The sequence below is a fragment of the Coenobita brevimanus genome, chromosome 46 (assembly GCF_032717465.1).
Source record: "Coenobita brevimanus isolate Jiangsu-jjx chromosome 46, ASM3271746v2, whole genome shotgun sequence".
In the NCBI taxonomy this organism is placed as follows: domain Eukaryota; kingdom Metazoa; phylum Arthropoda; class Malacostraca; order Decapoda; family Coenobitidae; genus Coenobita; species Coenobita brevimanus.
In genome coordinates, this window is record NC_136999.1 from 51,330,785 (window position 1) to 51,345,515 (window position 14,731).

Here is a 14,731-nt window from a genome sequence, read left to right on the forward strand (position 1 = left end):
ATTATGGTCATGCTTCTTTCGACGTGGAAGGGTTCGGTTTTGCAATAGACCACTTAGAGATTGATACTAGACAACTAGGTGTATTTATATGTAGTTTAGTTGCAAAGTAGATCGTAGGATATAGAAAAATTATATATCTGTGACTGGACACAAAATTGATGGAAAAACAGAAAGATAAATCCAACTTTATGTATATTCTTCTTTTATCTGTTGTTGTGTGAAGAGAAAAGTTTGTATGCTGACGTGATGCTTTGGCGTGGCAGTGTTTGTGTGTGGATCTGTTTGTTTCCCTGGCAGCCTGGACCAGTGCCAACACGTCAAAACACAGGACTGGGCATAAGCTACTACCACACACATGTACCTGCCTGGTTTACCCGAGAATGGATCCCTTGTTTATGGAGACGGTGTAAACAAGTATGAATAGACGCGTAAATGACGTAAATTCTCCCATGCCATCCTTTATATATATATATATATATATATATATATATATATATATATATATATATATATATATATATATATATATATATTGCTATTTAATCCATAGCAAATTTTTGAAAATAACTTGTAAACTCCATCATTCCACATAAATGTGATTTACAAGGTTCACTAATTTACCATACCACTTAGTTGGAAGAAATTGTGGTATGACTTATGTTGACTTTCTATATATACAAAACTAAATAGAGGAGAGGAGATACATGCACACCGACATTCCTTAGCATTGTCTGGTTCACAGGGAATAAAATAATGAAAGTCGCATTTATTGGATTTTATGTCAGTGATACTCTCCAGCGAAAAGTTTTCCTCTGCACAACAAAGGCCAACCATGACATATTTTACTTTACGCTCCTCTAAATATTTCCACTATAAAGGCAACCTGAATACAGCAACAAATAAATAAGAATAATAATAGCCTTTGCCTTCTGTACTACTTTTCAGCCAGATTTTATTGCGAGTTTCATGTACTGTAAGAATTAACCCTTTGGATGCAGTATGTGAAAAAAATATTAATACTGTCTTACGTCAAGCGATTTTATTCAACTCAGAGAAAGCCACAGTGACAGGGGAGTGACAGACCATCTCGATTACACCCCCTCATGGTCGGGACAACTATAGTATCAATTCCAGCAGACGATTTTATTCAGCTGAGAGCAAGTCAAAGAGGCTGAGAGTGTTAGCATTTTGATGTGTGTTAATTTAGGATAACGCTTGACTATCTATTGAACCACGGAGAAATCTACTGCAGACATAATCCATTGTAGTGGTAGGGATGATAGTGGTGGTGGTTGTGGTGGCGATTGTGGTAGCGATGGTCGTAGTTGTGGCAGTAGCGATGGTTTTTGATTTTTTTTGGGGGGGTGGGGGGGGAGAGGGATCTTGGAAGTTCAAACCGGAGTCGAGGGTGATGAACTTGGAAAAGTGAGAAAATGGGGGATTCGAATCTCTCTCTCTCTCTCTCTCTCTCTCCCTCTCTCGTATGAAGGCCTAAAAGCTCGATCAACTTTCAAACAACTTCCTCTCGTAGTCATGATTCGTTTCGCAGGAAGAGAAAGAGACAAAGAAGGTTCTACACTGTCCTCTCCTTGTCCATCCTGCAGAACAAAACTTACGATAATTTGTTCCTCCTATGATTTATATTTTTCAAGGGAACACAGGAAACGTGGACAAAATTTACACCCTCCATGTCCTTCCTGGAAAAAAAAAATCCTGTAGTTCATTCACTTTAGGCAGAAATTTTCATCCTTTTGCAGATTATTTCCCATACTTCAGTGTCAGAATAAAACAATACTACGATCCTGCATCCTTTCCGCAGCACTTCTTCGTGACTAGAGCCATACTCTAGTGTTTGTCTCTTTTTACAGTTCAGTTTCATGATGGAGAGATGGTATTTTTTCGTCGAAGTAAATACAGTAGAGTGAATTACATCAGGGGACTATTATTGCATTACAATTTTTGTGAATCAAGCACAGGTAACTTTTTTTTAGTTCATGCTTATTTTTACGGGATGTCTTAGTCGGGCAGAGTCCCCCCCCCCCAAAGAAAAAAAAATGAAGGGAGAGTGGGTTATAGGAACCTGAATAATATTAATACCTTCACTTTTAAATATAATAAATAACAGTGAAAGGTTGACACTGGTACACCTGTAATAGAGTCCCAGGCCGCCCTACGAGGTACCTTACTTCATCTCACCTTGTTGTGATAAGAGAGAGAGAGAGAGAGAGAGAGAGAGAGAGAGAGAAACCTAGTATGCATTCCAGCTAACTCCAGACGATTTTATTCAACTGAGAGTAGGTAAAGGTGGCTGAGGGTGTCAATATTGTCACCATTAACCCTTTCGTCTAGCCATTGCTAAAATCAGTAAGTCTCCCCTGAGTTTAATAACTTCCCAATATAGAACGAAAATAACGAAGACGTCATCGGACTGAATGGGTAAAAGGCATGAGTATGCTGTGTGAATATACCGAGTGCCATTATACCAAGTGCCATTATACCGAGTGCCATTATACCGAGTGCCAATATCCCGGTTGTCAATATACTGAGCATCAGTATACAGTATACCGAGTGCCAATATACCCAGTGTCAATATACTGAATGCCAATATACCGAGTGCAAATATAGCGATTGTCAATATACTGAGCATCAATATACCGAGTGCCAATATACTGAGTGTCAATATATTGTGTGTCAATATACTAAATCCCAATATACCGAGTGCCATTATACTGTCAATATATTGAGTGCCAATATACTGAGCATCAATATACCGCGTGCCAATATGTAGTGCCAATATACTGAATTTCAAGATACTGTCAGTATACTAAGTGTCAATATACCGAGTGCCAATATACTGTCAATATACTGAGTGTCAATATACTGAGTGCCAATATACTGAGTGCCAATATACTGAGTGCCAATATACTGAGTGCCAATATACTGAGTGTCAATATACTGAGTGCCAATATACTGAGTGTCAATATACTGAGTGCCAATATACTGAGTGCCAATATACTGAGTGTCAATATACTGAGTGCCAATATATCGAGTGCCAATATACTGAGTGTCAATATACTGAGTGCCAATATACTGAGTGCCAATATACTGAGTGCCAATATACTGAGTGTCAATATACTGAGTGTCAATATACAAAGTGCCAATATACTGAGTGTCAATATACTGAGTGCCAATATACTAAGTGTCAATATACTGAGCATCAATATACCGGGTGTCAATATACTGAGTGCCAATATACTAAGTGCCAATATACTGAGTGTCAATATACTGAGTGTCAATATACTGAGTGCCAATATACTAAGTGCCAATATACTGAGTGTCAATATACTGAGTGCCAATATACTGAGTGTCAATATACTGAGCATCAATATACCGGGTGTCAATATACTGAGTGCCAATATACTAAGTGCCAATATACTGAGTGCCAATATACTGAGTGCCAATATACTGAGTGCCAATACACTGAGTGCCAATATACTGAGTGTCAATATACTGAGTGCCAATATACTAAGTGCCAATATACTGAGTGCCAATTTACTAAGTGCCAATATACTGAGTGCCAATATACTGAGTGCCAATACACTGAGTGCCAATACACTGAGTGCCAATACACTGAGTGCCAATACACTGAGTGCCAATATACTGAGTGCCAATATACCTAGTGCCAGTATACTGAGTGCCAATATACTGAGTGCCAATATACTGAGTGTCAATACACTGAGTGTCAATACACTGAGTGTCATTATACTGAGTGCCAATTTACTGAGTGTCAATACACTGAGTGCCAATATACTGAGTGCCAATATACTGAGTGCCAATATACTGAGTGTCAATATACCAAGTGCCAATATACTGAGTGAATTTACTAACTCACCCCCACCTACCTCATATCGCTTGGCATTAGTCATCCCAGAGCTGAATAAAATCGTCTGAAGGTAGCGGGAATGGATAACTCCTTTAGTTTGTCTGTATTTGCTACTTTAAGACAATATTCACGTCAGTCTTGTTGTGAGGTCTTTGGCAGCTGCGACAACGAAGATGAAGAGGTAAATAAACAGACCAATACGCAAGGTGGATCCATATTCGCAAACGCTAACATCGCAGAGGTGACGAGAAGACCCAGGTTTTTCTTTTTTTGTACGGCGATTTGTGGAATGCCTGTGGTTCTTAGATTTAATTAGCCTGCATCCCAAACAACGTCATGCAGTTAGGGTACAACATATGAAAACCCAGACACGTTTCATCTTCAACAGGAGCGTCACAATGTTGTCAGAAATCGTGTGGTTGCCTTTCCCTGTAGCTTTATTCCATTGACCTCAGGATATTATTATTGTTATTATTATTATTATTATTATTATTATTATTATTATTACTATTATTATTATTATTATTATTATTATTATTATTATTTTATTATTATTATTATTATTATTATTATTATTATTATTATTATTTGTAGTAGTAGTAGTAGTAGTAGTAGTATTCATGACGACTATATTCAGCTTAGGACAGGCTTTTCAAACTAGAGGGGTTAGGTATAGCGTTAATATACTACTTCAATGCAAGAGACCTTTGCTAAATTAGAAAAGCATTCGGGAGCCGAATGCTAATCGCCCGCCAGAATATGTTGTTGGCCAAGTCCAAGATTCTGGCCACATTGCACTACTCTGAAGATTTCATGTTGATAGCTCAAGTCATTCATGAGGTATAATGGTGCTTAAGGCGATCGATAAAAACTAGTTGACGTTTGGCAGCCAATTTGGTGACCTTGACCTTGACGCCGAGTACCCATTTTCGAACTCGGTCATGATTTTGGCCATACCTTGATACCCTGAGGGTTTCATGTTGATAGCTCAAACCGTTCATGAGATATAATGGGAGCACACACACACACACACACACACACACACACACACACACACACACACACACACACACACACACACACACACACACACACACACACACAGAGGCAGCCAAAAACATTATCGTTCCGCCTTCCAAAGGCGGGCGATAACAAAACATTCTGGCGGCAGCATGCATAAACAACTAATGACGTCACCAGGATTCACAGTGCTAAGAATACGGCCGCTATGCTCAAGAAATATCGTAATTACGCCCCCACCAACCTCCCAATACCCGCCCTTACCCTTTCCTCCATTTCCTGTAGCCTACCCCTTCCTTCACCCTCCCCTGCCAGTATCCCCTCACCCTCACACTCCCCTCTTAGCACCCACGCCCCTTTGCCCTTCCCTCTCAACACTCCCTCCCCCTACCCTCCCCTCTTAGCACCCTCTCCCCCTTGCCCTCCCAGCACTCCCTCCTCCTGCCCTCCCCCTCTTAGCACCCCCTCCCCCCCTCACCCTCCCTCCGGACCACTTCATCAATCATATCGCTACGTTCCTGAGTTTGGCGGTTTCTGTGATAGTTTTTTTTTATTTTTTTTTTACGACTCATAACACTCGCTCTTCTATGTCGCACCTTCAGCTAATAATATCAATAATATCACTTTCTTCCTCACCATGGAAAGGTTAATAATGAAAATATTAATAGTGAAAATGTTCAGTGATAATATTAGTGACAATATTAATAGTGAAAATATCGAGTGAAAATAGTCATAGCGTCAATAACAGTGATAATATTAACAGCGAAACTATTAACTCTTATGACTCTCAGTTTAATATTTCCATTTACGCCCATAACAGACTACTAGAGTTATTCCCATCATGACGGGGCTAATGGTGGCTATTGTCCGCTCTCATGGTCGTCAGGTGGTGGAGAGGGACGCCTTCACGTGATGGCACTGATATAATAAGGCAGCTCCAATGGCTGTTTGTACGAGGGTCCCTCAACTCCCTCCCTATCCCCCGAAAGAACGATGGTGGATTGCAGGAGAGGGCCACCTTTAAACGGCAGTGCACTGGGGTCACATTCAGATTAACAACAACAACAACAACAGCACCAACAACAGAACAATAAAAAAGCAAAACAACAACAAAACAACCACATTACAACAACAAACTAACAACAACATTACAACAAAACAGTAAAACAACAACAGCAAAACAACAAAACATGACAACGAAGCATTACAACATTACAACAACAAAGCAACATTACAATAACAAACCAGCAACATTATAAAACAACAACATTACAAAAACAAAACTTTACAATAACAAAACAACAATACAACAAAACAACAACATTACAACAACAAAACAACAACATTAAGCAACAAAACGACAACATTACATCACAACAACAAAACAACAAAAATACATCAACAGAACAACAACAAAACAAAACAACGCCATGGCAGGCAGCACTACAGTATTTTAATCCAGCCAACATCAGGCAATTTCACATGGCTGAAAGTGAGCCGTAGGGCCTGTGAGAGTCACTGAGTCTCGTGTTGTCGACAGGTACTAGTCCTTCTCCTCCTCTTCCTCTTCCCCTTCCTCTTCCGCTTCCCCTTCCTCTTCCTCTTCCCCTTCCTCTTCCTCTTGCTCCTCCTCCTCTTCCTCCTCGTCCACCTGCTCCTCCTCCTCCTCGTCCACATGCTCCTCCTTCTCCTCCTCCACCTGCTCCTCCTCCTCCTCCTCCTCCTCCTCCTCCTCTTCCTCCTCCTTCTTCTTCTTCTTCGTATTCGTCTTCTCCTCCTCCTCCTCCTTCTTCTTCTTCTTCGTCTTCGTCTTCGTCTTCGTCTTCTCCTCCTCCTCCTCCTCTTCCTTCTTCTCCTTCTCCTACTCCTCCTGCTTCTTCTTCTTCTTCTTTGTCTTCACTTTCTTTGTCTTCACCTTCTTCTTCGTCGTCGTCTTCTTCGTCGCCTTCTTTGTCTTCTTCTTCCTCTTCCTCATTATTCTTATCATTATTCTTATTTTTATTCTTATTCTTATTCATCTTCCGCTTCTTCATCATCTTCTTCTTCATCTTCATCTGCTTCTTTACCTTCTTCTTGTTCATCTTTGTCCTGTTCATCTTCACCTTCTTGTTCATCTTTGTCTTGTTCATCTTCACCTTCATCTTCATCTTCATTTTAATTTTATTCTTATTTTTATTCATATTACCTCCGCCGACGAATGATAAAGGAGGTTATGTATTCACCACTTTGTCTGCCTGTCCACAAGATATCTCCAAAGGTTATGGATGGGTTTCAGTGAGATTCTGTGGATATGTGGGTCATGGGTCAAGGAAGAGTAGATTAAATTTTGATGGTGGTCTGAGTTGTCAGGTATAGGCGATGACGGAGGTATGAGCTCTTTGAGTGCTGGCTTTAGTCGTAGTAGTAGTAGCAAAGAGTATAGAGAAAGATAAGAGGGGACAGTCGCGCGATTTTCTATGGGAAAAGTGTAACTCCTGGAACGGTGGCGCCGCCCGACGGAGGGCGCGGAAACAGTGATAGAAGTCGTTTGCACTGGCTCACACCACACCAGTGTTTAAGGTAAATGTTAGCATTTATGTGGGTTGTAACAATATCTTAAGCTCCATTATAGCCTATATATATAAAACGATGCACTAATTTGGGAATCTTACTAAATATTCTGCAGGAAAAGAATTAGTAAATAAATACAAATGAGGGTGACGCTCGTCACTGACAGCTCATTCCTCACGACTTGACACACTGGCCTCTGACTGTGGTTTACGTCTTTATTTAAAACTCCTGTCACTAAATCATGTGTCATTCACAAGGCTGAGACTTTGGGAGTAAATAAATGAGATGTATCAGGCCAATCTATTAAGAAATGGAAACTCTCCACTGCAAATAATAATAACAATATTGTATCTGAAGCAGCACTAGTATGATTTTAAGAACATAACTGTTCTGTCTGCATGTATAGCGCCAGACAGAGCAGCATATCTATGTTCCCCAGTTTTACATCCCAACTTAACCTACCCTAACCTATTCTTCTAACCTAACCTATCCTAAACTAACTTAACCTAACCTATCCTTGGCAGCATAGGGATGACCCCCAGAGAGAGAGAGAGAGAGAGAGAGAGAGAGAGAGAGAGAGAATGATAAAGAAGAGGGAGAAAGGGAGGGTTAACAGTAAATTACTAGAAGAGAAATATATAAGTGATGAATATATAACGGTAGTTGAAGACTAGGTTCAAATTATTTTGTTAAATACTTCAACCTCTCCATATTAACAATCATGGAATAAGGATAATGTTAATGACAATATTAATCAAAGCAGTTTTGCTGCATATGAGGAAATATTGTACCAACAACGTATTTTCTTACAACAGAAAGAAAAAACTGCAACTTTTTGGAAGGGGGGGGGTGTAATGCCAAACCTTATAAACGTATATAGCCTACAGGGTTGGTGGCTTTAAACCAATGGTTTAAACCAAGCATTATTTTTTTTCTTTTTAACCAAATCCTCTCTCTCTCTCTCTCTCTCTCTCTCTCTCTCTCTCTCTCCTACAACTAAATTTTAAAAATTTTCAATTGCAAAAGTAAAAGAGGTCTTCCATGCCTATGAGACATGTGTAGCTGACTGATAAAAGTTGATAAAAGCATTGAGAGAAGTGTAGCGACTGATAAAAAGCTGGCTAATAAAAGCATGTGAGACAAATGTAGCTGGCTGATAAAAGTATGTGAGACAAATGTAGCTGGCTGATAAAAGTATGTGAGACAAATGTAGCTGGCTGATAAAAGTATGTGAGACAAATGTAGCTGGCTGATAAAAGCATGTGAGACAAATGTAGCTGGCTGATAAAAGCATGTGAGACAAATGTAGCTGGCTGATAAAAGCATGTGAGACAAATGTAGCTGGCTGATAAAAGCATGTGAGACATATGTAGTTGGCTGATAAAAGCTGGTAAAAACATGTGAAACAAGTGTAGCTGGCTGATCAAAGCTTGCTTTTACACTAAATCAGGAACCGTATTTTCAATTTTTTATGCCCGAGTTCATGAACTGGTTGTCTTCAAAGTGCTCAGCACAAAAAACAATTTCTAAACAGAGACTCGGATGTTCTCCCCAGATCTGCCCTTCTCTCCTTGACCTCTAAGTTAACAACACTCAGTAACCATAGTAGTCTATAGAACTACATAGCATGAGCAACATAAAAAGAGCCTGATACCCTAGAACAACGCTCAGTAACCACTTGTAGTGTCTAGATAAATCACGGTGAATTATATACGGTACCAATGCAGCAGTGAGAGAATAACCAACTAGATCAACATTTCTGATAATTTCATAAGCGTGAACTTAGTTTGGATAAGATGTGATTGTCAATATATCACTCACCTTTCCTTGTCCCTTGGGTATCGAAAAAAAGATAATCCCGGCCTTTTTGTCTAGAATTTCTGCAGTTACAAGCAGCACCGACCTGACTGCCCGGCGTGATGTTTACATTCTCCAGCTCTGTTCCCGCGCCTGCTGGTTGAGGCGCCACTGTCACCCCGAGTTACACGGGGATGGTGCGACTGTCCCCTCTTATCTTTCTCTATACTCTTTGGTAGTAGTAGTAGTAGTAGTAGTAATTATTCCTAGTAGTAGTAGTAGTAGTAGTAGTAATTATTCCTAGTAGTAGTAATAGTAGTCGTAGTTGTTGTTGTTATATTTTATTATTATTATTATTATTATTATTATTATTATTATTATTATTATTATCAATGGTAGGTGGGGGAGCTCACCATCCACTCTTTCGATGTAGTGCTGCTCTCGGGTGACTGCCCTTTCCTCTCTTCCTTTCTTCTTCCTTCCTTCCTCCTCTTTTGTCTGTCTTTCCTTCTTTCTTTCCTCTTCCTTCTGTCTGAGGGTGACTCTACACTGAGTGACAAGACAAATGGTTTCCTGTACAGCAGGAAACCATTTACTACGCTGGGTGGTAACCATATAACCAAACTATGACGCCTGGTGGTTAAGTGGGTAATTAAGGCACTTCAATCGGATTGAGCCTGTGCAAGATTATATCCAAGGGGTGGTTGGGGTTTATTGCTCACGTATACCACTCAGGGATGAGTGAGGCTGGTCACTCTCATCGTAAATGTCAGGCCCAATTCTCCTAGCCCCGGGCTCCTACGCTCCTCATGAAGCAACACGGGATTAGATGATGATGATGATGATTATTATTATTATTATTATTATTTGTTGTTGTTGTTGTTGTTTGTTATTATTATTACTGGTATTGTTTTATTCATATTTTTACTCTTCTTATAACTATTTTTCATATTCTTATTCCTCCTCCTCCTCCAGCCACATCATGCATCATATCGCGCCATTCCAATGTTTTCTTCCTTTACAAACGATAATGCCCAGTGAACAGAGAATGGTTGGTGACAGGAGCGGAAGGATTATTATTATTATTATTATTATTATTATTGTTACATGCTCGTACATACATACATACATCATCTAACCCTGTTTCCCCATGAGTAGTGTAGGAGCCCTGGGCTAGGCAAGTTGGTCCTGACATTTAAGATTAAAGTAACCAGCCTCACTCATCCCTGAGTGGCATTACGTGAGCAATAAACCCCAACCATCCCTTGGATATGAACAGACACAGACTCACTCCGGTTGCAGAGCCTTAATTACCCACTAAACCACCAGACTCCATAGTTTGGTTATATGGCTACCACCCAGCGTAGTAAATGGTTCCCTGGTAAACAGGAAACCATTTGCCTTGTCAGTCGGTGTAGAGTCACCTGTAGACAGAAGTAAGAGGAAAGAATGAAGGAAAGAAAGACAGAAGACGAAGGAAGGAAGGAAAGAAGGAAAGAAAAGAGGAAAGGGCAGCCACCCGAGTGAGTGGATGGTGAACGCCCCCACCTACCACCAGTTATTATTATTATTATTATTATTATTATTATTATTATTATTAAGCTTTTTTGAAACAATCCAGTGATCCATGTATACTCAGTAAAATACTCTGTGCACTGAAAATAAATACAGTTTCGATGTAGTTTTGATTTATGAAATATTGGTGTCGCTTTCTCCTTCCCTCTACACAGACGGATCAGGCAAAAATATCAGACAGAATAACAGCATCATCGCTCCGTAAAAAAAAAAAGTGTTTACTCATTCAAGGTCTCGTTTTCTTTGGCGTTTATTTATTTTTTTTATTTATTCCTTTGTTGCCGTAAACGTTCCAAGATATGATTTACCTGAGAGCTTGAGTGTTAATATTTTAATCATGAACCCTCTCATGGGGATACAACTCTAGCATCTTATTCTTGCAAATGAGTGGTTCTTGAATGGTGTTTACTGTAGATTTTTTTTTTTTTTTAAGAGAGAGAGAGAGAGAGAGAGAGAGAGAGAGAGAGGGAGGAAGGGAGAGAGAGAAAAAGTAAACGAGAATTTGTGAGAGAAGGGAGTCACCGGGGAATTGCGTGCCTATATAGTGTGATACCTGGCCTGTGGTGTCACCTGTGTCCATACCGATGATATACACGGACACGACCCACACAAACACAGCCAATACAACGCACTCACTTCCACACACACCACTCTACACACACACCTACACACACACACACACACACACACACACACACACACACACACACACCACTCTACACACACACACCACTCTACACACACACCACTCTACACACACACACACCACTCTACACACACACACCACTCTACACACACACCACTCTACACACACACCACTCTACACACACACACCACTCTACACACACACACCACTCTACATACACACACACACACCGCTCACTACACACACCACTCTCTACATACACCATCCTCTACACTACACGTACACACATACCTCTCTCTCTCTACACACACACACACACACACACACACACACACACACACACACACACACACACACACACACACACACACACACACACACACACACACACTCACACCACTTTCTAAACACACAACTCTCTACACACACCTCTCTCTACATACACCATCCTCTACACTACACACACACACACACACACACCATTCTCTACACACACCACTCTCTACCTACACCATCCTGTACACTACACACATACACAACTATCTACACACACACACACACACACACACACACACACACACACACACACACACACACACATACACACACACACACCACTCTCTACACACACACACACACACACACACACCACTCTCTACACACACACACACACACACACACACACACACACCACTCTCTACACACACCACTCTCTATGCCCACCACTCTCTACACCCACCACTCTCTACACCCATCACTCTCTACACACACCATCCTCTACACTACACACACACACCACTCTCTCTGCATACACACCACACTCTACACACACACCACTCATTGCACACACCACTCTTTGCACACACCACTCTCTACACACACCATTCTCCACACACACACACACACACACACACACACACACACACACTTCCCTGACTCATACACGGCCAGTACTGGGGAGTCGGTGGTGCACTGGTTAGCACTAATCACACGCAACTGGACAGACCCGCGTTCGAGTCTTGGACCCGTCAGACTCTTAGATAAAGTTTGTGTTCCCTCTCGCCCCTGATCAACCGGTTGTATAATTGGGGACCTTTGCATAACATCGACGGTTGTGGATTATATTCTAGGGGAAAATTGTGACTTGGAAAAAAATTATCTGCCTTAGTGACCCCCGTGTGGTTGATAGGCATCACTCCAAAGCCTTCTTCTTGCCCAGCATGTGGACAGGATAAGTCTGGCCGTCACACTCTCTCCTAAATGATTCGGTACTACAATGGACAAAATATGGACTAACACATACTGTATATTTTAGTTTGCTTTAACATAAATAGGCGAAAAAAAAAAATGTTGCTTATAATGTAACAAAAATGAAATTCGAGATCAGCATCGAGTATATTAATCTGCGTAGCCCTCATTCACTCCTGAAATCTCCAGTTGTCCCTGGCTATCGCTGTCTATGGCTGTCTATCTATTTCTATCTACCTATGTGCGTCCATTTCCTTTATTTATCTATCTATCTGTAGCCCGACGCCCTAATCCCGCAAAGGGTGGCCGCAGACAAAACGACTCCAAGTCGCTCTGTCACCCACCATTTGACTACCCTCCCCCCAACTCACTCCCCCCTCCCTCTTATTCTTCTCAACTCCATCCCAGCACCTCATGCTCGGTCTACCCCTCCCTCTCCCTCCTCCACCTCACCTACATACACCCTCTTAGTCAGTTGTTCATTCTCCATTCTCTCCACATGCCCAAACCACCTCAGTGTATTTCTCCTAATCTTCTCAACCACATCCACATCCACCCCACAACGTTCCTTCACTTCTTCATTCGTCAACCTGTCCCTCCATGTCACTCCACATGCTCCTCTCAAGTAACTCATTTCCACTGGTCTCACTCTTGACTTGTTCCCCTCTTGCAAGGTCCACGCCTCGCTTCCATACGTCAGGGTAGGGATCACAGTATTATCATGCAGTGACTTCTTTACTTTCACACTCACCTCCCTATTTCTCATCACTGCTTTCAGTGAACCAACAACCTTCCTTCCCTGCTGTACCCTTTCATGCACTTCATCCCCCAAAGTTCGATCCTTACTCATCACACTACCCAAGTACTTGAATGCACTCACATTCTCCATATCCTCACCATCCAACCCCACTGTACATTCTGTGACTTCATTCCTCACAAACACCATAACTTTACTTTTTGTTTACATTAACTTTCAGCTTCCTCCTCCTACACACTGTCCCAAATTCATTCACCAAACCTTGCAACTCCCATTCATCTTCATTCAACAATACTGTATCATCAGCAAACAGCAACACCGGAATCTTCCAAATCTCATCCTCATTCATTAGAGCCACCCCCACATCCACTGCCCTAACTTGCACCTCCTTTACAACGCCATCCATGTATATATTAAACAGCCATGGAGACATCACACAACCCTGTTTCAGTCCTACACTGAGATCAAAGAACTCACTCAGCTCACCATCCACTCGCACCGTAGCCCTAGTTCCTTCGTACATACTCTTCACAGCACTCAACAACTTCCCCTCCACTCCATATATTCTTAATACCTTCCACATACCTTGCCTATCTATTCTGTCATAAGCTTTCTCCAAGTCCATGAAGGCAGCATTCACATTCTTTCCCTTCTCTAGATACTTCTTCACTAAACATCTTAAAACAAATATCTGATCTACACACCCTTTTCCCTTCCTAAATCCCCCTTGTTCTTCTCCAACTAGCTCCTCTGTCATATGCCTAACCCTATCAATGAGTATTCTACCATATATTTTACCAGTCACACTAAGAAGGCAAATACCCCTGTGGTTACCACATACTTCACTCTCCCCTTTTCCTTTGCATATAGGAACAATTATACGTGATTTCCAGTCCTTTTGAACCCTTCCCACTTCCCAAGCCAATCTACACAACTTCCATATCCACCCCACAACAATCTCACCCCCATACCTCAGCATTTCACCACACACTTCGTCAATTCCTGGGGCCTTTCCCAACCTGATCTTCTTCATCGCTTCCACCACTTCCGCCCTACTGATCTCTTCCTCCCTCCTCTCATCTCTTCTTCTCCCAGCCATTCCCCAACCACTTATACTGGCACTGCTCTCACTTTCTACATTCAACAAATCCTCAAAGTGCTCCTTCCATCTCCTCAATTTCTCTCTCTTCTCCACCAACAATCTATTATTCCTATCTTTCACTCCCCTACTATTTCCCCTTTCACACTGGCTTTC